General features: G+C 43.1%; 1 long non-coding RNA gene across 1 annotated transcript in view; it reads right to left on the bottom strand.

The window, feature by feature from the left end:
- Positions 1 to 855: 855 nt before the first annotated feature.
- Positions 856 to 22,553, bottom strand: part of LOC103249355 — a 35,551-nt gene continuing 13,853 nt past the window's right edge. The window contains exons 2-3 of the long non-coding RNA XR_503615.1: positions 2,617 to 2,701; positions 856 to 1,096 (exon numbers count right to left, since the gene is read on the bottom strand). This is a non-coding gene — a long non-coding RNA (uncharacterized LOC103249355). The remainder of the gene's footprint in view (positions 1,097 to 2,616; positions 2,702 to 22,553) is intronic.

The following is a 22,553-nucleotide window of genomic DNA, read 5'->3' as shown; positions in this document are numbered from 1 at the left end:
GGTTATGAAAGTTTCCCACAGCCCTCAAAAATATACAGAATAATAAATGGCTGGGCAGAGAAATAGAAGGCAATAGTAATTCCATCAAAGGTTTCTAGTCACATCATAAACCACAATTGCAGGGCCCGAGGAGCTTATGTCACTAGGACCCAGAGATAAAATGTTTTGCCTTTGGCCCGGAGGTCACGCACTGGGGCAGGAGCTTTGAGGTTGGGTCCTTTGTTTGCTGGCTGGCAGGGAGAAGGGCACTTGATCCCTGCCCTGTGGCCCCCTGGCCTTCCCTGGGGACAGGCTGTGAGGCTCCACAGGCATTGTGAAACCTTCTCACCCCAAGGGGTGGCTGTGAAGCTTCAAATGTGTTCGGGCACTTCCAGCAAGAAGGCAAAAATTGATGAGTTTCAGTGGGATAAGCTCTGAGGCTCAAAGGAAAAAACCCCGAGGCGGTGGGCGTGAGGAGGAAACTTTTTATTGTCTTGCTGAGGATTTTTTCTTTCATTTTTCTTTTCTTTTCCTTTTATTAAGTCAAGATGTCATGTGAATGCACCAGTTAAATATTACATGCAAACTTCTTAAGGGCACCCTTTCCTCCCCAATTTACAGATGGGACTCCAGTTTGTCCATATTCTTGTTCCTCATCCCTCTTTTTTCTCCTTTCCTTCTTACTCCGGGACCTCTCTTCTCTTACCCCCACCTTCTTTGTGTGTGTGTGTGGGGGGGGGCACATAAAGCAAATTCCAGGAGGCTACACCCAGATATGAACCCTGCAAACTTCCACAGAACGCCCTTCATTTTCAACACATTTTTATTTTAGAAAACATATATGAACCGCTTAAAGTAACTTTGGCAATAAAGGATTTACATTCATTTTTTTCCCCACCCCAAAATAGTCTATTAACATACATGTCCCTTCCTAAAAGCAGATTGTGTTGACTCCTCATTTTTCAAAAGCCAATAACTGTAGCCTGACAATTCCTAACCCATCACATTGACATGAGATTGGTGAGCTGTGACTCGATGACATCAAGACAATCGATTTTGGCTTCTTCATATGTGACTCTCAACTCAGGCAATGCCATCATCCATACTCTAGGAATCACTGAAGAGATGAGAGAGACATGCTGTGGTTACTGATTAAAGACTGTCACAAACTTGTCTACAAACCCATTTTTTGAAAGTATTTGAACATAACCAAAGTTGTATTAATGAGCTTTGGCTGCAAAAACCACTATAGCGTACCTCTATTTCTGTTTCTCACATTTAGTTAAACTCGTTGTAAACCCTTCCTCCAGATTGGCTTCCTTGGGTAGGAATATTAAACAGACGCACAGACAGAATCTATAAGACAATGTGTTTTTCTGGGTTTTCTTTTCTTTTCTTTTCTTTTTTGAGTCAGAGTCTCACTCTGTCTAACAGAGTAGATTGCAGTGGCACACTCACGGCCACTACCTCAACCTGCTGGGCTCAGGTGATCCTTTCCAAGTAGCTGGAACCACAGGCAGGCACCACTATGCTCTGCTAATCTTTTTTTTTTTTTTTATTGTAGAGACGAGGTCTTGCCAAGTTGCCAGACTAGTCCCAAAGTGCTAGGATTACAAGTTTGAGCCACCGCACTCAGTCTTTTTTTTTTTTGAGCCAGAATCATCTCACTCTGTCGCCCAGGCTGGAGTGCAGTAGCACAATCACAGCTACCACAAACTTGACCTCCTGGGCTCAGGCGATCCTCCTGTCTCAGTCACCCAAGTACAAGCATGTGCCACCACGCCTGGCTTATTTTATTTTATTTTATTTTATTTTATTTTTTAGTTGGAGTCTCACTCTGTCACCCAGACTGGAGTGCAGTGGCTGCTCCCGGCCACCGCAGCCTCGACCTGCTGGGATCCAGCGATCCTTCCGCCTCAGCCTTCCAAGTAGCAGGAATTACAGGCATGCGCTACCACGCCTGGCTGATTTTTTGATTTACTGTAGAGATGAGGTCTCGCTGCCCAGGTGGGTCTCGAACCTGCGGGCGCAATCCACTCACCTCAGCCTCCCAAAGGCGCGGGATTACAGGCTGAGCCACCGAGCCCGGTTTAGCTTATTTTTTAATTTTTCTGTAGGGATGAGATCTCACTATGTTTGTTGCCCAAGCTGGTATTGAATTGCTGGACCCAAGCAATCCTCCCCCATAGGCCTTCCAAAGTGCTGGCATTACAGGCATGAGCCATCACACCCAGCCTGTAAGACAATGTTAATTCCTTTTTCCTATTTATACACCACCTAGAAAATATACACCTTAAATATTTTTAAAGAGGTGTATTAACTATTTTATATTTAACTTAACTGGAATTATAATATGAAGAGGAATCATTTCATTTGAAAATCTACCATTTGCAAGAAGATGTAGGCACCTGTGCACCTGGGACTATATTAAAATATATATATTAAGGCAATGGAGGAAAAAACAACCAGGAACAAGGTGAAAAGAAGTTCATTCGCTGTCGCAGAAAATAAAGACCTCAGTCTTTTTCAATGAAAACATACCATTAGCATCAGATCCTAATCACAAGGTAATTATTTTTAAAGAGGTTTCTAAGTAAGACGCATGCACCCATGGTACCCTCAGGCTAATCCACGCACCTAGAGACTTCTTCTGCCCCTCGTTGTATGTGAGTGAGTTGTCCTTGGCGTGAATAAAAGCTGCTTTCCATGTTCCTCTACCCTCCTGCAAAAAGAAAAAAAAAAAAAAGCCACTTCAGAAGATACGGATAAAAATGCATCCGATTAAAAAACATTCCTCAAGGGCAATTTGGATGAAAGTTAAGCTGGGCAACATCAAACTAGTCCCTTTCCTGTAAAATACATCAAATTCAAAGTTTTTTTTTTCCTAAGTTACTAATCTTTCTAATGAGTCTCAGACTTCATCAGCCAAACTGCTTTTTAGGCAAGAACAGTTTTTACCTATATAAAAAATGAGGCAAAGATTGGTTTAAAAGAAAGCTCACTCTGTCGCCCAGACAGGAGTGCAGTAGTATGATCATGGCTCACCACAGCCTCGAACTCCAGGGCTCCTCAAGTAATCCTCCCACCTCAGTCTCCTGAGTAGCTGGGACTAAAGGCACGCACCATCACGCCCAGCTAATTCTTTTTTTACTTTTTATTTTGTAAAGACGAGTTCTCATTATTTTGCCTAGGCCGATCTTGAACTCCTGGGGTCAAGCAATCTTCTCACCTTGGCCTCCCAAAGCACTGGGATTACAGGAGTGAGCCACCACGTCTGGCCCAGGCTACATTTTAGACTCGATGGTAGCCTATGTTTTATACTATGCCTATGAATCACCCTTTGTTCTATAATTCCTTTGGAGCTATATTATAGTCAGCATTCTGCTTTCATTCATTCATTCATGCACACAACTTCTGCTTATTGAAGAGTGCCAGCACTGCTTCAAGAAACTGGGAGATCAGACATGAAGGAAACAGGGAGCATCTTACTCTCAAGGAGATTATTTTCTACCAGGCAGGGACATTCAATGAGCCAGCAAACCAAGGAAGACAATCATTTCAGTCAGGGATTAATGAAATAAAAATCAAGGAATGTGGTAAGATGAAGTGGGGATAACGTGGAGGGAAAGCCTCATTGAGGAGGTACAGATGTTGAACTAAAACCTGAATGACAAGATAGAGTGAGTTGTGGAGAGCCTAGAAAGATAAATTCTGCTGGTTTTTTCGTCAGGAGTGATTTACTCACATTATCGTATGGGTTGTACAACCTCAGTGCTGCAGACAACTCACATGATTCCAAGCAGAAATCTTAAAACCCAGGCCTAGCAGGAACACTTCGCTTTTACTTGCCAGCAGGACAACCCCAAGCATCCTTGCTCAGCTGAGGGCATATTTAATTACCAAATGCTCTGCAAATGTCTTCCAAATTGTACAGATAAACCCTCTATATTGCTGACTTTCTGCTGGGTACTGTGACTCATGCCTGTAATCTCAACACTTTAGGAGGCTGAGGCCGGAGGATTGCTTGAACCCGGGAGTTTAAGACCATCCTGAGGAACATAGTAAGACCTCATCTCTACCAAAAATCAAAAAATTAGCCAGGCGTATTGGCATGCACCTGTAATCCCACCTACTTGGGAAGCTGAGGTGGAAGGATCACTTGAGACCAGGCTGTGTAGAGCCACGATCATGATACTGCACTGCAGCCTGGGTGAAGGAGTGAAAAATCCCATCTCAAAAAAATAAAAAATAAAATCAATTGTTGACTTTCAAGAGCACATACTTCTTCCTTTGTCATAGAAATGCCCATATCCCTTGATGAACTTGCATCTTCAATGATTCGCCATTCATTGTAATTAGCAATCCTTTTTTTTTTCTTTTCTCTCTCTCTTTTTTTTTTCTGAGTAAGTAGAAATTTATTAGAAGACAGAAAAGCTCCCAGCAGAGGGAGGGGACTTGAAGGAGGGTTGCCCAACAATTATTTTCTTAAATTCTTCTAAACAACCAGGTACCTGGAAAGTATGTTTACTTTGTTTCATTAGATAACAGACTTGATCGCTACCTGGTCAACCCTATGCTGGAGAAAAATATGCAGCAGTTTAGCTATTTCACAGAACAGCAGCACACTCACCATGCCAGCCAGATTTAGAAATGATTGCTTTTGCTCGTGGCTTACAAGAAAAGACTTCATATCATATATTAATTTTTAAAACGTTTTCTTAAGCCCCTTTTAGCCTTGATGGCAAACCCAGAGGCAGGTAAAAACGAATGGTGATAATATGGTTTTGTTGAAAGGCATGAAAGCGTGCCATTGCCTTTTCCCATGTCACATCTGGACACCTCCATTATGGTCACTTAGGTGTCTGATGGTTTGTCAGAAAGCTAGCCATAACTTAGGCGGAAAACTGGACTCCATTAAAAAAACATTAAAAGCTGAGAGGGAGGCAAGTTGATGTGGCATGGCTCCCAGCCATAAGAAAGCAAGAGTGCATGCTGCAGCTTAGAAATAGAAAGTGATGTCCTCATAAAAACATGGCTCTAGGCTGGTGTGCCACTAGAAATTCTTCTGTCAGTTTAGAATATTTCGCTCTAAGGGATTTCGACTTTCAAATGTATCTTTGGATGCAAAATAGACTGCACAGGAGGAGATAGCATAGAAGAAGGGAAAGAAGCATTTGCTCCCAATTATGATCAGTTTACGTTAAACTGAAGATTCCCCCCCCCCCCAGATGGAATATTTGATCAGAAAGTGTGCAAATGGGTTAGAGGAACTACCTCACTGACATCAAGTGATCTCTGGCCTTCACAGCCAGAAAAGGTTGCTGATAACTGATAGAGTTGAACAATATTAAAAGCTTCAGCACTACTGGTTATCAGGGGAACTTTTCAGCCTAATTGGAAAGCTCAAAGCTTCAGGCATCTGAAATTTTTTGGTTTGGGGCTATTCTACAGCATTCCAGTGCAGTATATCCAATCAATAACGTGATGCTATGCTCAATGCCATCATGAGGCTTATTCACTCCCCTGAGTTTTGTATTTGACTTGTTAAACTGTAAAAAAAAGAGTTTGAAGAGACAAACAGAAAAGAAATATCTTGGTCCCTAGCTACCAAAATATAAAACAAATAAACAAACTCCAGTGCTCAAAGAAAACTGAAGAAGGCAAAATGGAAAACATATACAGCTGTATTTTCATGCACTAAACACAAGCATCTTGGGGGACCTCCTTTCATGTGATCTGCCCTGTCTGTTAGACAAAGGGGTCATCTATGCGGGCAGATGGAATTACGTGCTAAGATTCAGTTATGATGACGTAGATCCTCCTGCAGAACCTAGAAATAGGCGGCTTTTTCCACAACAGACCTGTGGTACTTTTCAGCCCAATCTAGCTACAAGCAGTGGCTTACAGATGCAGCAATTAGAGACGAGCATCCCAAGTAAGTCCAGGGCAGTCAATTCCTCAGAGCAACAGCTGCCTGCAGCTGGGATACTCCACAATTTCCTCAATCAGTCTCCTTGCACAGAGTCCAGCAGCAGAATCTTCACACTCTGGTGAATCCAAGAGAACACACTTGATTCAGATGTTTGTGAAATTGTGTGCTCCAGAGAACTTCCGCTGAAATAATTAGGGAGCTTTCAATGGCAATGACCAGAAAGAGTTCTTTGTTTGGTTTTGAATTTTATTTTCCCCCAAAGGTTCACCAAGCTGCCATCACCAGAGGTTTGAACAGGAACACAGGAGAAATTAGCAGTGAAATGAGAGATAAGGAGGAGCAGAAGTTAGAGTATAGATCATGTCCAGTGTCTGCCTGCTCCTGCCTTGTGGTGGAAAAAGCAACCTCTGAGAGAAAAAACAAGGAAGACAGAAGCCTCCTTTTTTTATCCCTGGGTCAAGAGATAACACCTCAATTTGAACCTAAAGACATGTATTTACTTATATTTTAATATTTCTGAAATTGGGCCAAGCGTAGTGGTGTATGACTATAATCCCAGAACTTAGAGACGTCAAGGTTGGAGGATCGCTTGAGCCTAGGAGTTGAAGACCAGTCTGGGCAACATAGTGAGATACCATCTTTACCCAAAAAAAGTACAACATACAAAAAAAAAATTTCTGAAATTAAAATACATCTTCCAATCGCTGTGAGCCAGCAGCAGTCAGCCATAGCTGTCATTGCCCATACACAGGCCTGAAACCATGGAATAGCCCGGAAAGGAACCCTGGAGATAAGAATGGAGACATCTCTTATTAAATGCTACATCTCCAGTACTCTCAGCAGCAAAGAGGATGATTTTGTACAGCCAAACACAAACTTGACTCTAAGTTGAGTCCAAAGAGTCAGACTCAGAATGTGAAGTTTTATAAATACCTAAGCCAATTTGTTTCATTTATACTTTTTTTATTACAGATGCATGAGAGATGTATATGAGAGAAATGCATGCCAAACTAAGTTAAAGAAACTCTTTCAATAAATATATAATAAAATTCCATACATATATTTTTTTCATGAGAAAATTCCTCCTTTGAAAAAAATTCTAATGAATTTTTAAAAATCACTATGCTATAGCTAGGGGGGTATTTTTTTCTATCTTTCCTCCCTCCTTCCCTCTTTTCTTTCTTTCTTTTTCTTCCTTTCTTTTTCTTTCTTTCTGAAACAGAGTCTTGCTCTGTCACCTAGGTTGAAGTGTAGTAGTGCAACCATAGCTCGCGTCAGCCTCAAACTCCCTGGGCTCAGGTGATCCTCCCACCTCAGCCTCCCAGGTAGCTAGGACTTCAGGCATGTGCCACCACCCTGTTTTTTTATTCTCTGTAGAGACAGAATCTTGTTATGTTGCTCATGCTGGTCTAGGTATCCTGGTGTCAAGTGATTCTCCCACCTTGGCCTCAAGGTGGTTTTCTTTCTTAGTGGTTTATGAAAATATGTTGGGATATACAACCGATGACATGTAAAATTTAGTGAAATACAAAGCTTTTCTGGAGCTGGGCTCAGTGGCTCATCCTGTAATCCCACACCTTTGGGAGGCTGAGGTGAGTGGATTGCCTGAGCCTGCAGGTTCAAGACCCACCTGGGCAACTTGGCAAGACCTCATCTCTACAATAAATCAAAAATTAACCGGGCGTGGTAGCGCGCACCTGTAGTTCTAGCTACTCGGAAGGCTGAGGCGGAAGGATCGCCGGAGCCCAGCAGGTCAAGGCTGCGGTGGCCGGGAGAGGCCACTGCACTCCAGTCTGGGCGACAGAGTGAGACGCCAACTCAAACCCCCCCCCCAAAAAACAAAACAAAAACAAAGCTTTTCTGACCTGGAAGAGTTTACCTAACTGCCCTAAGCTTCAGGTTTCTCTTCAGAAAAAGGAGGATAACAACTCCCACCTCCCAGAGAGATGGGGGCTGACAGAGCCAGTCCTCATAGAATTCATGGAATGCTCTGTCGAACGCGGTCTGTTCCCAATCAATAGCAGCTACTATTCTCTCAGTATTTACCTACCTCAACCCGGCTACAACGCAAATACCACAAACTTACCCCAGTGTGCTTTCCTTTGTTTGTTAAACCTGGTAGACTGGAGAACTTTTTGGTGATCATCTATGAGGCAGATAAAATGAAATGATTATCTGGAACCAGTGTTCTAATGGTAGAACAATAGTGACATCAAATCGAATTTTTGTGTGTTTTTTTGAGTTGGAGTCTCACTCTGTCGCCCAGACTGGAATGCAGTGATCACTCCCAGCCACCACAGCCTCCACCTGCTGGGCCCCAGCAATCCTTCCACTTCAGCCTTCCAAGTAGCTGGAACTACAGGCACGTGCTACCACGCCCAGCTAATTTTTTTATTTATTATAGAGATGAGGTCTACGCCAAGTTGCCCAGGTGGGTCTTGAACCCACGGGTTCAGGCAATCCACTCACCTCGGCCTCCCAAAGCACGGGATTATAGGCTGAGCCACCGAGCCCGGCACGGATTTTTTTAAATGCCACTCTAGGAGAAGAGAAATAAATACATCAAACCTCAAGTGGATACTGGGAATTGTTGAAAAAGAAAAAGAAAAACAAAAAACTTTGACAAAGAGAATGAGCCCACTAAAATACCAAAGCAGATTAAATGACAGTTATTTCTCTCTGATTCTTCAAAAACAAAGGAATGCACAAATGAGCAGACTCAACTTAAATTAAAATTTCTAGAACTAACTTTTATTGTTGCCTGATTGTTTTCCATTTAAAAAATCCAGCTTTAAATCGTTGTTTCCTTGTCAATGGAGAAACAGAGCCAATGGGCTTCTAGCTTTCATTTTTATCCTTTCCTTCATAATTTCCTGCACAAACCCTCACCATGATACTGTATATATCTTCTTTCTGCTTGGGAAGGTCATTGTTGCTGGAGTCATGAGACAGGAAAGAGCAACTTAACCCACATATGCTTTACCAAATGTGTGACAGTGCTCGTTTAAAAGGGTAGATGGCTATCCAGAGAAAAAAGTCATCAAAGTAGACAATATTGAGACAAGTCACAATTGTCAATGTATCCTTAGAGGCATAGTATTTATGACCAAATTATAATCCCATAATTTTAGGTCAATAGACACCCACCACCAACAAATACACACACACAGAAATCTGTTTTTAACGCTCGGGGGGAAGGTAAGCTAGAATATAACACCAAAAGGAAATAATTCTGCAGGATGAAGACCCATGGAATAGTGGATTAAATAAGTAAGTCATTGGACTTCAGTCTTTACCCTAGAGAGTCCTTCCTTCAGTCAGCTAAGCTGAGCTTCTTGCAACTGCTATTGCAGTTGTAGAATGTTCACCAGGCTCATTGTTTCAGGCTGTCTACTGTTGTGTTATCTTTGCAAATAAATACTCTCAAAAGAAGCTCACACAATGAAGATGCCAGCACATTCAGAGCCAAAATCAGACTGGTGAACTGAATCAACGTGGTTTTGAACCCCCATGATGCACCGCAGCTGCTGGCAGAGTGAAGAGAGAGTGTTCCCTGTAACTCTGCCCATCTCTGCTAACTGGGCCCTATGTTTCTAGATAAAATAGCTGAACAGTGCCTATTCAGAAAATGTAGAAAAGGATGGTACAGACTTGGAGCTCCCACACCCCACCAAAACTATTCTTATTCAAGACACCAGTGACTTAGTGGCCAAATCTTTTAGGCAGTTTTCAGCATTTTCTTTTTCTCTCTTGACCTCCTCCTCCTTAAAATCCTCTCCTCCTCTGGGGGTTTCAGGACACCATCCTCTCCTGGGACTCTTCTTATCTCTCAGAATCCTTGGACTTTGCTTTAAAAGAATTAATTTTATTATAGAGATGTGGGGTACATGTAAGGATTAGCTACACAAGTCAGTGAAGTTTGGGCCTCCAACTGGTCTTCACTTCCCCTGATAAAGGACCAGGTACCCTTTGTGTTGTTACATGCTCCCCCTCCTTCCTCTGGCAGTGCCCAATGACAGCTGATCCCTCCCTTGTACTAATGTGATTAATGTTCAGGTCCCACTTATGAGTGAGAACATGTGGTATTCAATTCTTTGTTTCTGTGATGGATCTCTTAGTATGATGGTCTCCAACTCCATCCAACTTTCTGCAAAGTCCATGATTTTCTTCTTCTGTATGACTGCATAATACTCCATGTATATGTACTACATTTTCTTTTTTGTTTTTGAAAGCAGAATTTATTGAGAGGACAGAAAAGCTCCCACAGGGGGAGGGGACCCGAGGAAATTGCCCCATATTTTCTTTATCCAGTCCACCTTCAATGAGCTGAAGGGTTGGGTCCATGTTTTTGCTACTGCGAATAGTGCAGCAATAAACATCCATGTGCTGATTGTCTTTTTGGTAGAACAATTTATGTTCTTCCAGGTATATTTCCAGAAGCAGGATTGCTGGATCGTATGGAAGGTGGATTTTTAGTTATTTTAAGAATCGCCATGCTGCTTTCCATCAAGGTTGAACTAGCTTGCACTGCCACCTAACTCTGTCTCCTAGACTGGAGTGCAGTGGAGTGATCATGGCTCACCACAGTCTCAGCCTCCTGGGTTTAGGCAATCCTCCCACCTCAGCCTTCCAAGCAGCTGGGACTATAGGCATGTGTCACCACACTTGTCTAATTATTTTGTGTAGAGACAAGGCCTTGTTATGTTGCCTAAGTTGGTCTCGAACTCGAGAAATCCTCTCTACTCAGCCTCCCAAAGTGCTGAGATTACAGGCATGAGCCACTGCACCCAGCCTATGGGCTCTGCTCTTGATGTCTCTCAAATGCTGGTGTTCCCCAGGCCTTCCTACTTGAAGTGTTGTTCAAGAGCCAGCCACATGCGCATCACCCAGGAGCTTGTCAGAAATCCAATGCTCGCCACAGGGCTTTGAGAATGAACCTGCCTTCCAATCGCTCCAATCTGATTCTACCTTCCTTTGTCCACTGCCACTGTCTTGGTCCATGACTTGATAACCCCGCCCCTGGAATATTTATCAGTCTCTTCACTGGCCTCCCGGACTCCATTCTCTCCTCTTTCTTCCATTTTTTAATGCATATTTTATCATGTCTGGGCTAAGCTGAATAATGGTCCTCAAATATGTTCACATCCTATCCCTGGAACCTGTGAATATGTTATCTTGTTTGTTTGTTTGTTTGTTTGTTTTTTCAAAAAAAGGGGATTCTACAGGTGTGATTAAGTCAGGAATTTTGAGATGGGGAGATTATCTTGGATTTTCCAGTTCAACTCAATATACTCATAAGGGCTCTCTCTTATAAAAGCGAGGCAGGAGGATTGAGTGACTAGAATAGCAGGAGATGTGAATGGAAGTAAGAAGTGGGAGTGATTTGAGGAAGGGGCCACAAGCCAAGAAGCACAGGCAACCTCTCAAAGATATCAAACAAGGCAAGGAAACAGATTCTTTTTAGATTTCTGACCTCCATAGGAGTAAGATAATAAATTTATGTTGGTTTAAGCCACTAAGTTTGTGGTAATTTGTTACAGCAGCCATGGGAAACTAATACAATGTCATACCCTCTTAAAAGTCTCTTAATACTTTTTTCTAAGGAGATGGGGTCTCAGTATGTTGCCCAGGCTGGACTTGAACTCCTGGGCTCCTTCTGCCTCAGCCTCCTGAGTAGTTGGGACTACAGGCACACACCAGCATACCTGGTTTTCAACATTTTTCTCATGCCTTTCCATTCCCCTCATGGCTCACTGTAGCCTTGACCTTCTGGGCTCAGGTGATTCTTTCACCTCAGTATCTGGAGCGGCTGAGACTATTTGTGTGTACCACTATGCCTGGGTAATATTTTTTTTTTTTGTAGAGATGAGACCTCATTATGTTTCCCAGGCTGGTCTTGAACTCCTGGGCTCAAGTGATCCTCCTCCCTCAGCTTCCCAAAGTGCTGGGATTATAGGTATGAGCCACTGTGCCCAGCCCACATTTTTTACAATCAGTGATTATCATAGTTTAATTGGTTATATTTTTTTTCTTGTAGGACATGAAATAATGTTATGTCTTACATTGATGGCATCTTGGATTCTATGGTGAAGAATGTATTGCTTCATTACTGAGGTAATATTTAGACACTGGTTCCTACTGACGGTCTCAAACACTCTTGTTTCCCTTCACAATCCAGAAGAGTGATTTCAGTGATGGAGACCAGAGCATGAGACCTTGCAGGGGTCTGAAACTTTCCTTGACTTGCCCTCCTGACCACCTGGGTTGCAGGGAAGAAGTCTTGAGGGTCAGGGTTAGGTCATGACAATGCACCCTGAAGGGGGAACACAGCCACCAAGGCAGTTTGTCTTCCTTCTCACCCAGAAAGTATGAATGTGTGGGATTCCCAGAGTGTCTTCTGGGGCAGAAGGTGTAAAAGGCTGGCCAACATTCATAGCAACAAAGGTCCAGGAGAAAATTTATAGGATAGGATTCCATAGGTGAGTGCGTGCGTACACACACACACACACACACACACACACACACACACATTTTTGAGACAGGATCCCATTCTGTTGCCCAGGCTAGAGTGCAGTGATGCAATCATGGCTCAGTCTTCTGGGCTCAAGTAATCCTCTTGACTCAGTCTTCTGAGTAGCTAGGACTACAGGCAGGTACCACTACGCACAGCTGAATTTTGTATCGTTTGTAGAGATGGGGTCTCACTATGTTGCCCAGACTGGTCTCAAACTCCTGGGTTCAAGCAACCCTCCCACCTCAGGCACCCAAAGTGCTGGGAGCCACTGTGCCCGGTAGATTCCATGTATATTTTTTAGGGAAAAACCCTTCCTTAATTAGAGATTAATCCATACAGTAGCACTGGGGTTTATGGAAGCTTCCTTCTACTAGTATCTCTGATCAAGCATGCACTTAAGCCAATACAGGATTAAGTTTAGCAAGAGATATGTAAACAAAACCATTGTTATTTTGGGATAGGGAAATTATATTCACACTAAATCCATGATTTTTCCTTTCTCAGGAATCCCGAGACCCCTAACCTAAGAGTGAGGCTGTAATTCAGGTCATATATATACATATACACACCTCACAGCGCTTCTTATGGGACTTTCTCCAGGTATTTGTGGGCCAACTGCATAGAACGAATGAATGAAATTAACAATATTCTCAGAGCCCCCAGTAGTCCAGGATGGGAGCTGATTTAGGGGAGGCTGGTTGGGGTCAGATGTTCTGGGAACATGAAGAGATTGGTTTTTAAGCTGACTTTGATGGCTTAAGGAGTAAGTAAAGTCTGGATACAGTGGATGGGCAAAGGTAAAGATAGGCAGAAAGGTAAGGACAGAGGAAGAAAGAAAGGAGTGAGAAAGGGAGGGAGGGAGGAAAGGAGGGAAAACAGTAGGAGCCACTGTCATGCTTCTAAGAAAGGGAATGAGAGGGACATCTGGTTGACTTTAGGGTTTTGGAGCAGGGTCACGCTTGCAACTATATTAGATCTTGTAGTGACCCAAAAGCTAAGTGCAAAATCTCCAGCATGTTCTTGGGCCCTCAGAACTCCAGAGACGTCCTGAATATTTTATATATATTTTGAATAGACAGAAAAATGAAAAGTAACCTTCAGGCTGGTTTGGGGCTGAGCTGTTCTGTTGAACTGAAAAGCAGTCAAAGAAGAATGACATTTGTAAAGGCTCAGAGTTACAAGAAGAGGTTGGTTTTTAAGCTGACTTTGAAGGCTTAAGGAGTAAGTAAAGTCTGGATACACTAGACGGGTGAAGGTAAAGGTAATCAGAAAGGTAAGGACAGAGGAAGAAAGAAGGGAGGGAGAAAGGGAGGGAGGGAAGGAGGGAAAGAAAGTAGGAGCAACTGTCATGTTTTCTAAGAAGGGGAATGAAAGGATAAAGGAAGGAAGGAAGAAGGGAGGGAGAGAGGGAGGAAGGAAGGAAGGAGAAAGGAAGGAAGAAGGGAGGGAGGGAAGGAGGGGAAGGGAGCATAGGAAAGTAGGAGCAATTGTCATGCTTCTAAGACTGGGAATGAAAGGATAAAGAAAGGAAGGAAGGAGGAAAAGAGGGAGGGAGGAAAGGAAGGAAAGAAAAAAGGGAGGGAAGGAGGGAGGGAGAATGGGACGGAGGGAGAGAAGGATAGTAAGAACAACTGTCATGACTAACAAGACAAATAAAAGGATAAAAAGAAAGGAAAAGAAGGAGGAAATGTCCCCACAGAACAGGACTCTTCAAGAAATCCAAGGTAATAACCATAACTTTTGCTAACCAAGAACAAGCACCCTGAAGCCTTCCACCCCTTTCTGAAACCTCAACAGCCCAAGTTGTCTGTGCCTCACTGGGGAAATAACTCACAACAATGAAAAAGCCATTATGTTTAAATCCCAATCATCCAAAAGACTCTCATTTTAAAAAGAAATATGCACACGTCTAGTCACTGAGCAATCACTTGAGTTGTTAAAACAATAACAGTCATTAGAACAACAAAGATTCTCTGGAGCTTTGCCTATGAAGCATCCGAAATACTGATGTCTTATAGGAACTTAGTCTCAATACAACTAGGGTATGTGTCTATACCAGTGAGGAAGAAAAAATTCATTTCATCTTACATAATGGGAGGGAGGGTGAGAGAATGGCATTGGGCAGCTAGCTCCCCCTACAAGCTGGGGGGTTTTTTGTTGTTGTTTTTGGTTTTCGAGTTGGGGTCATACTCTGTCGCCCAGGCTGGAGTGCAGTGGCACCAATCATTGCTCACCGCAGCCTCGACCTCCTGGGCTCAGGCGATCCTCCGACCTCAACCTCTCAAGTAACTGGGACTACAGATGCATGCCACCACACCCAGCTAATTAAAAAAAAATTTTTTTTGTGGATATAAGGTCTTGCTATGTTGCCCAGGCTGGGAGAAACTCTGCAGCAGTGATCTTGAGGGAAAAAAGCATACTCTAGGAATAAGAAGAAAATCGTTGATAGCAAGCCAGTGGGCAAAGAGAAGTTCAACCCCCAAAATCTGCTGGAGGCGAGTTAAGACACCATGTGGAGGTGTGCAAAGTCTCAATGCCTCCAAGCACAAAGCCCTGAAAAGAGGAGGTAGATTAAAGATTGCTCAACAGAAAGTGTGTGGATTTATGAAAGCAGCCCTTAAAAGCTACAAACTTTGTCAGAAATTAACAAAACAGAAGAGTCCCCTTCTTCTTCTCCCTCCTCCCTTTACCATTACCATTCAAAAGAACTGAAAAATAAAATAAAGGATCATGAGAATTTTGAAGAGGGGGGAAAAAGAAGACAGACATGGGAGGCTGGTGAGGAGAAGAAAATTCTACATATGAAGACAGAATCCTACAGGTGAGACCAGGGGCAAGAGTTTCCAATTACAGGGAAGGGTGAAAATGGCAACGAAGATATGAAATACTATTATTTGTGTTTGTTCTGTACCAAAAACGAGGATCTTCCTATCCCAAGGACAATTTTTACAGAAAGCAGAAATGTACTGTGAGAGACGATGGAATCTCTATGTATTCACAGAGCAGCTCACAAAGGTCTGTTCCAACCACAAGTGGCAGTGGATGCATGTCCCGCCCTCCACACTGTAGCTGTGAAGAACTGAGGATGACCCTCCTGCACACAGACCCCCTGTGAAGGGGACATCTCCATGTTTCACCAAAGCTACTTCAGCTCTCCTGCCTCTGATTTCCCATCTCCCTGGCCCAGTCCATGCTGCTTCTGCTCCTTGATGAATCTGGAAACTCAACTTCTGCTGACCTTCCCCCCACCCTGGGGAGGCCTTAGGCTTCCTCTGAAGATAACTTTGAAAGGCAACAGGCAACCCTAAGTGACCCACTTAGCACAGTGCTCTATCACACAATTCTTCACGGTGAATATTCCTGTCCATTCAGTGGTCACAGATGTGGGTGACATGGTCCATGTTTCCTCTGCTCTGCCCTCCTGCCCTCTCTACCTGTCCAAATACCATGTCTTTTAAGAGTTAGGATCTCACTCTCTCACCCAGGCTGGAGTGCAGTGGCATGATCTTAGCTCATCACAGCCTTGTCCTCCTGGGCTTAGGCAATCCTCCTGAGTAGCTAGGACTACAAGTGTATGCCACCACATCCAGATAATTTTTCAAAAAATTATTTTTTGTAAAGACAAGGTCTTACTAGGTTGCCCAGACTGGTCTCAAACTCCTGGCCTCAAGCAATCCTCATGCCTTGTCCTACCAAAGTGCTGGGATTATAGGTGTATGTCACCACACCCAACTTGAACTGTATTTTATATACTATACAATTCATTCATTTTAAGTGTGCAGTTAGGTGGCAGTTGGTTCATTCATAGTGCTATACAACCATCACTATCTAATCACAGGACGTTTTCATTACCCCCAAAAGAAACCTTGGGTCCATTAGCAGTCAATGCCTTATTCTCCCCCATTTCCCCTTAACCACCCCATTCCTCAGCAACCAATAATATTTTTGGTCTCTATGAATAATTTGTTTATACAGGACATTTCACATAAATGGAATCATATGTGGTCTTTTGTGACTGGCTTCTTTCCTTCACATAGTTGTCAAGCCTCCCCATGTTTTGGTTAGTAACAGTACTTCCTTCTTTTCCACTGCTGTATAATACTCCATTGTATGGATATGCCACATCGTGTTTATCTATTCATCAGTTGATTGGCACATGGGCTGTTTCCACTTTTGGCTATTATGAATAATGCTGCTATACCATTCATGTACAGATTTTATGTGTACATGTTTTTATTTCCCTTGGAGTGGAATTGCTAGGTCATATGGTAATTTCATGTTTAATATTTCAAGGAACTGCAAATTATTTTCCAAAATGGCTGAGCCATTTTCCATTCCCACAAGTAGGTATGAGGGTTTCAATTTTTCTACCTCCTTGTCAATACTTGTTATTATCCATGATTCGCTTTTCAATAAAACATACATATATACAATTTGTTGATTTTTTTTTTTTTTTTTTTTTTTTTGAGTTGGCATCTACTCTCACCCAGGTTGGAGTACAGCGGTACCATCATGGCTCATGGCAGCCTTGACCTCCTGGGCTCAGACGATCCTTCTGCCTCAACCTCCTAAGTAGCTAGGACTACAGGTGTGTGCCACCCTGTCTGGCTAATTATTATTATTGCTTTTTTTGAGATGAGGTCTCACTATGTTTTCCAGGCTGGCCTTGAACTCCTGAGCTCAAGTGATCCGCCTCAGTCTCCCAAACTGCTGGGATTCCAGGTGTGAGCCAGCCCAGCTCACTTTGTTGATCTTTCACCATGTGCAAGCATTTGTGCTCTGTGCTCTCTGTGTACGTTATCTTGTTTAATCTTTACAACACCCTGAGAAGCAAATGTCATTTTCCTCATTTCACAAATGAGATAACCACAGATTAGAAATTAACAACTAGGAAAAAATATTGGTAGAGTGTCAGGGAGCCATTCTCACTCATTTGCCTCTAAAGCCCACTTTCAAACACCATCCTCAGTAGCCCACATGATGTCTTTTCAAGCTAACCCCAGGCCCAGTGACCATTTCTTCTTCAGAAATCTGAGCTAGTGATGGTGTCTGCATACCACCTTGTACTGCCTAAATAAAATTACTTTCCCAACTAGACAACACTTTGCTAGTTGGAACTCTTCTTTGTCTTGTACTTGAGAAGTAAGATGTTTAATAATAGGCGCCAACATTTTTTTTTTTTTGAGTTGGAGTCTCACTCTGTTGCCCAGACTGGAGTGCAGTGGCCGCTCCCGGCCACCACAGCCTCGACCCGCTGGGCTCCGGCGATCCTTCCGCCTCAGCCTTCCGAGTAGCTGGAACTACAGGTACGCGCTACCACGCCCGGCTAATTTTTTGATTTATTGTAGAGATGAGGTCTCGCCTGCCCAGGCGGGTCTCAAACATAATTTGCTTTTTTTTGTTCTGAAGATACAAGAATTCCTTTTCAGTTTGCTTCCATAATGATTGAGTGAATCAAGAAGGCAGAGGTGTGACAGCGTTCATGCTCAAATTTACATAACCCCTAGAAAACCAGAAATCTGTGTTTCAGAGAGTGTTACCTGTTGTTTTTAAAGCAAGACTTTTTTGATATATATTTACTTTTAAAGCTGTGGGGTACAATTCAGGATTAGGTATACAAGTAGACATTGTAGAGGTAAAGTCTGGGCCTCTCTTTGGTCCCTACTTTAAAATTTTTTTTTTTATTTTTCAATATATTTTATTTTGAGAATTTATAACATAAATAATAATATATACTTTGGCTTATTCTTTGAAACCCAAGAGACACACACAATATGCCACACATATACATATGCACAAACATGTGCATTTTTGAGCGCATTCTACATGATAGGAGTTTTACATGTTATTTCTGATCCTTCTAACACCACCATAAAGTAGGTGTTATTTTATACATAAGCAAACAGATTCTCAAAAGGTTTAAGCTAGAAAAAGGCAGGACTTACTTTGGCCTGATGTTCTTTCCACCCACCACACTACCTCTCTCAGATGCCCAAGAAGGAGCTTTGTAGCTTGACCAAGGAGTTCCATTCTTTTGTCCTCTTATCTTCTTCCAGCTCCTACCTATGGCCATGAACCATGGGATCATGGTTTCCCTTATGTTTTTTTTTTCAGAGTCTCACTGTCTCCCAGTCTGGAGTGCAGCAGCACACTCACAGCTACCTCAGCCTTGACCTGCTGGAATCAGGAGATCCTTCTGTCTCAGTCTTCCAAGTAGCTGCAGCTATAGGTGTGCATCACCACACCCGGTTAATTTTTTGATTTATCGTAGAGATCTCGACGAATTGCCCAGGCTGGTGTCGAACCTGTGGGCTCAGGCAATACTCTCACTTCAGCCTCCCAAAATGTTGGGATTAGTAGGGTAAGCCACAGCACCCCTACTGTTTTCTTGAATTAGCAACAGAATCAGAAACGCCCCTTCCTGCCCCTCCCCATCCCTCTCACACCCCAACCCCCACCCACCACGGTCCCAATCTACCAACTGACTATTGGCTCTAAACGGAAACTGAAATGTGGATTTGACATATCATTTCCCACAGAGGACTGGATTCCTATCGAGGGCAATTGCCCTCGTCTTCCCTCTCTCAAACAGTGCAATACAAAATATTTAGACAAAGTGAATGTAAGGACTTATCTGTGCTCTCCAAAGCTTCCTCCTCTAAGGCAGTCAGCAGTTGGGCCAATGTTTCTAGTGTGTCACCAGGCTACCTGCCTCAGAATGCCCTTAGGTGGCAATTTTGGATGTAGATTTTCACCAACACATGCCAAACTTGCTGCATAAATCTCTCTAGGGCTGGAGTTCTGGAAATTTACAGGAGTTTTTTAACCCACATTCTAGAAAATACAGTAAAAATACATACAGTATTATAATTTCGTGGGGACATCATCATATGTGGTCCATTGTTGACTGAAGCGTTGTATATGGTGCATGACAACAGTTCCTGCCTTATGGAAGGTACCAATAATAAAATAATCTCACGAAGGATTAATTGCAAATTGATTAGTATTCTAGAGAAACAGTTCAGTGAGCTATGAGCACTTATACCAGAGAGTGCTGGTCTGATCCCAAGGAGAAGGAACGTTTTCCTGGAGGAAGTGACATGTGAGTGAAGGATAAGCAGGAATAGGCTAGAGGAGAGGAAAAGCATTCTACAGATAGGAACTGACTCCTGTGCAAAGGCCCTGAGGCAGTAAGCTGAGATAGAATTGCTGAAGGAGGCCCAGAGTAGCAGAGGCAACAGGAATGAGGAGAAAAATGTCTCCTGGGAGTGCAAAGAGTGTGGACCAGATCAAATAGGACCTTGAGGGATTTTGGTCTTTATCCTCAAAACAGGGATGAATCATTGAAGAGATCTGTTGTTTATTGAGCCGAAGCCTCCTCTACCAACAAGAGAAGTCTATGCCCTCCTTGTACTGTGGTTTGCATCTTTCCTGAGTGTGAAGGGGAGAAGTGATCCCTCAGCATAACACAAAGGTTATGGGCATAATGGTTGACTGACTTGTTTTCAATATTAGAATTTGGTGGCTTGGATTCATATTATTTTCCAGCTTCTCTTTCTCTTGATCTCTGAGTCAGGATCTCACTCTGTCACCCACGCTGGAGTGCAGTGGCACTATCACAGCTCACAGCAGCCTCAACCTCCTAGGCTCAGGCGATCCTTCTGCCTCAGTCTCCCAAGTAGCTGGGACTACAGGCATGTGCCACCATGCCTGGATAATTTTTATTTTTTATTCTTTATTTTTGAAGACGAGGTCTTGCTATGTTGCCCAGGCTGGTCTTGAACTCCTGGGCTCAAGCAATCCTCTCACTTTGGTCTCTCAAAGTGCTGAGGTTAAAGGCATGAGCCACAGTCACCGCACCCGGCCCAAACTTCTCTTCTTGCTGTCCATACAGCTACTACTGCAGCACTTAACCATGTCAACCAGGTCATTTGTTGACTATCAAGGACATTTGGAATTAAGCAAGCCAAGGATAATCAATTCTGATGCTTTAGGCTATTAGACCACCCGTGGGGCTTGGGAGAGATATTTCCTGTTGTATATAAAATGGTACAATTGGCTTTGTGTGACGGGTTTTCCTCTCTCTCTCACCCTAACGTATTACACAGTGGCCTCTGCCGGAGGCAAGGTATCTAACTATCCAGAGCAGGGTCCAATTCAGTTTGGGAAATCTTAGAATCATTAAGAAATCGTGGAATTTGTTTTCATTTGCAGGAACAATGTCCTTCTTCTTCAGAAGGAAATGTGTACATCTCTACCTGTAATTCATATAAAACTGCAGAAAGAGACACAGTACAGGCTAATAAAACCAGGAGAAGCTAACAACTTTAAAATTTCAAACTTAGATCTCAAGATTTTTCTGTGATTTGATGCAAGTGATGTATAACTGGACGGCGGGTACAAGGCCTTTATCTTGAAAGTTTCAAGTTTAAATGAAACTGAAGTTTAGGAAAGAAATTACAAAGATAAAAATGCAGGCCAGTCACAGTGCATCATGCTTGTAATCCCAGTACTTTGGGAAGCTAATTTGGGAGGACTACCTGAGCTCAGGGGTTCAAGACCAGTCTAGACAACATAGCAAGATCTGGTTTCTACAAAAAAATTAAAAAATTATCTAGGAGAAGTGGCACGCGCCAGTAGTCCCAGTCACCCGGGAAGCAGAGTCCGAAGGATTGCCTGAGTCTAGGAGATTGAGGCTGCAGTGAGCTGCGATGGTGCCACTGCACTCCAGCCTGGGCAACAGAGAGAGGCCCCTACTCACAAAAATAAAATAAAATAAATAAAACATAAGAGAGAGAGAGAGATAAAATGTACACAGTTTCCTTGGATGGTAGTTGCCTTGTGTACACAGCTTGTCTAGAGAAGGCAGTATCAGCACCCCCACGAGGTTTTCCTTTTCTAATTAGGAAACATACACAGTCAAGGTTCTCTGAAATTAAAAGCCAGATAATTAGGCTGTGAAGACATTCTTCCAGAACTTGCTTTGGTTGGGAAACACCCTTCTCTTTATTTGTCACTAACAGGATGAGGGGAGGTACAGAAAAGAAGAAAGATGTTATGCAAGTTGTAAAGCATGGGGATGGAATATGAAAGGGATGTCCAAAGAATGAAGACCTTGTGTCCTGCCCACTCACATCCTATCTACATCCATGTGGCTTCCAGGCATCCTGTGTTAGGTACCATGAACTAAGCTAAATTGTAGGAATGACCCAGCACAGTGTTACAAGCATATTAAATCCCACAGGAGCATGGGAAAGGTGTCTTCTGCCATTCTCCTACCTACATCAAAAAATGGGTGTGGCCGAATGTGGTGGCTCAAGCCTGTAATCCCAGCACTTCGGACGACCGAGGCGAGAGGATAGCCTGAGCCCGCAGGTTTGAGACCAGCCTGGGCAACATGGTGAGACCTCATCTCTACAATAAATCAAAAAATTAACCGGGCATGGTAGCACACACCTGTAGTTCTGGCTACTTGAAAGGCTGAGGTAGAAGGATTGCTGGAGCCCAGCAAGTTGACACTGGGATAGCTATGAGCATGCCACTGTACTCCAGCATGGGCAATGGAATAAGACTACAACTCAAAAAAAAAAAAAAATGGGTGTGGGAAGGGGCAGTAGAGTAGCTCAACCTCACCATTAATAGTTACTCTTCTTTTGCTTATTCACAGGACAAAGGTCTTACTAGTTTCCAAAGTCAATACCATCTTATTTGATGTATCTGAGTTGTGAGTTTGTCTTACCCACCAATGAAAGAGCATGTTAACTCCTCCCAGGAACCACGCACTGATCATCTCAGAATCTCAGGAGATCTGACAAGGGGTATGATATCACAGCAACTATAAGAGTCAAAGCCTTGGCCAGGTGTGGTGATTCATACCTTTAATACAAGCACTTTGGGAGGCTGAGGCCAGCGGGTCACAAAGTCAAAGTCTTCACAGAAAAGAGAAAGAAGAAGGAAGAGGAGGAGAATGTGGAAGAAGCCACTAGTTTCTTTCTTTTCTTTTCTTTTCTTTTTTTTTTGAGTTGGAGTCTCACTCTGTGGCCCAGACTAGAGTGCAGTGGCCGCTCCTGGTCACTGCAGCCTCCACCTGCTGGGCTCTGGCAATCCTTCCGCCTCAGCCTTCTGAGT

This window comes from Carlito syrichta, unplaced genomic scaffold (genome assembly GCF_000164805.1).
Source record: "Carlito syrichta isolate Samal-C Ts95f unplaced genomic scaffold, Tarsius_syrichta-2.0.1 Scaffold41619, whole genome shotgun sequence".
In the NCBI taxonomy this organism is placed as follows: domain Eukaryota; kingdom Metazoa; phylum Chordata; class Mammalia; order Primates; family Tarsiidae; genus Carlito; species Carlito syrichta.
Note: the sequence above shows the minus strand (reverse complement) of the source record. Positions and strands in the feature narration are given on the sequence as shown.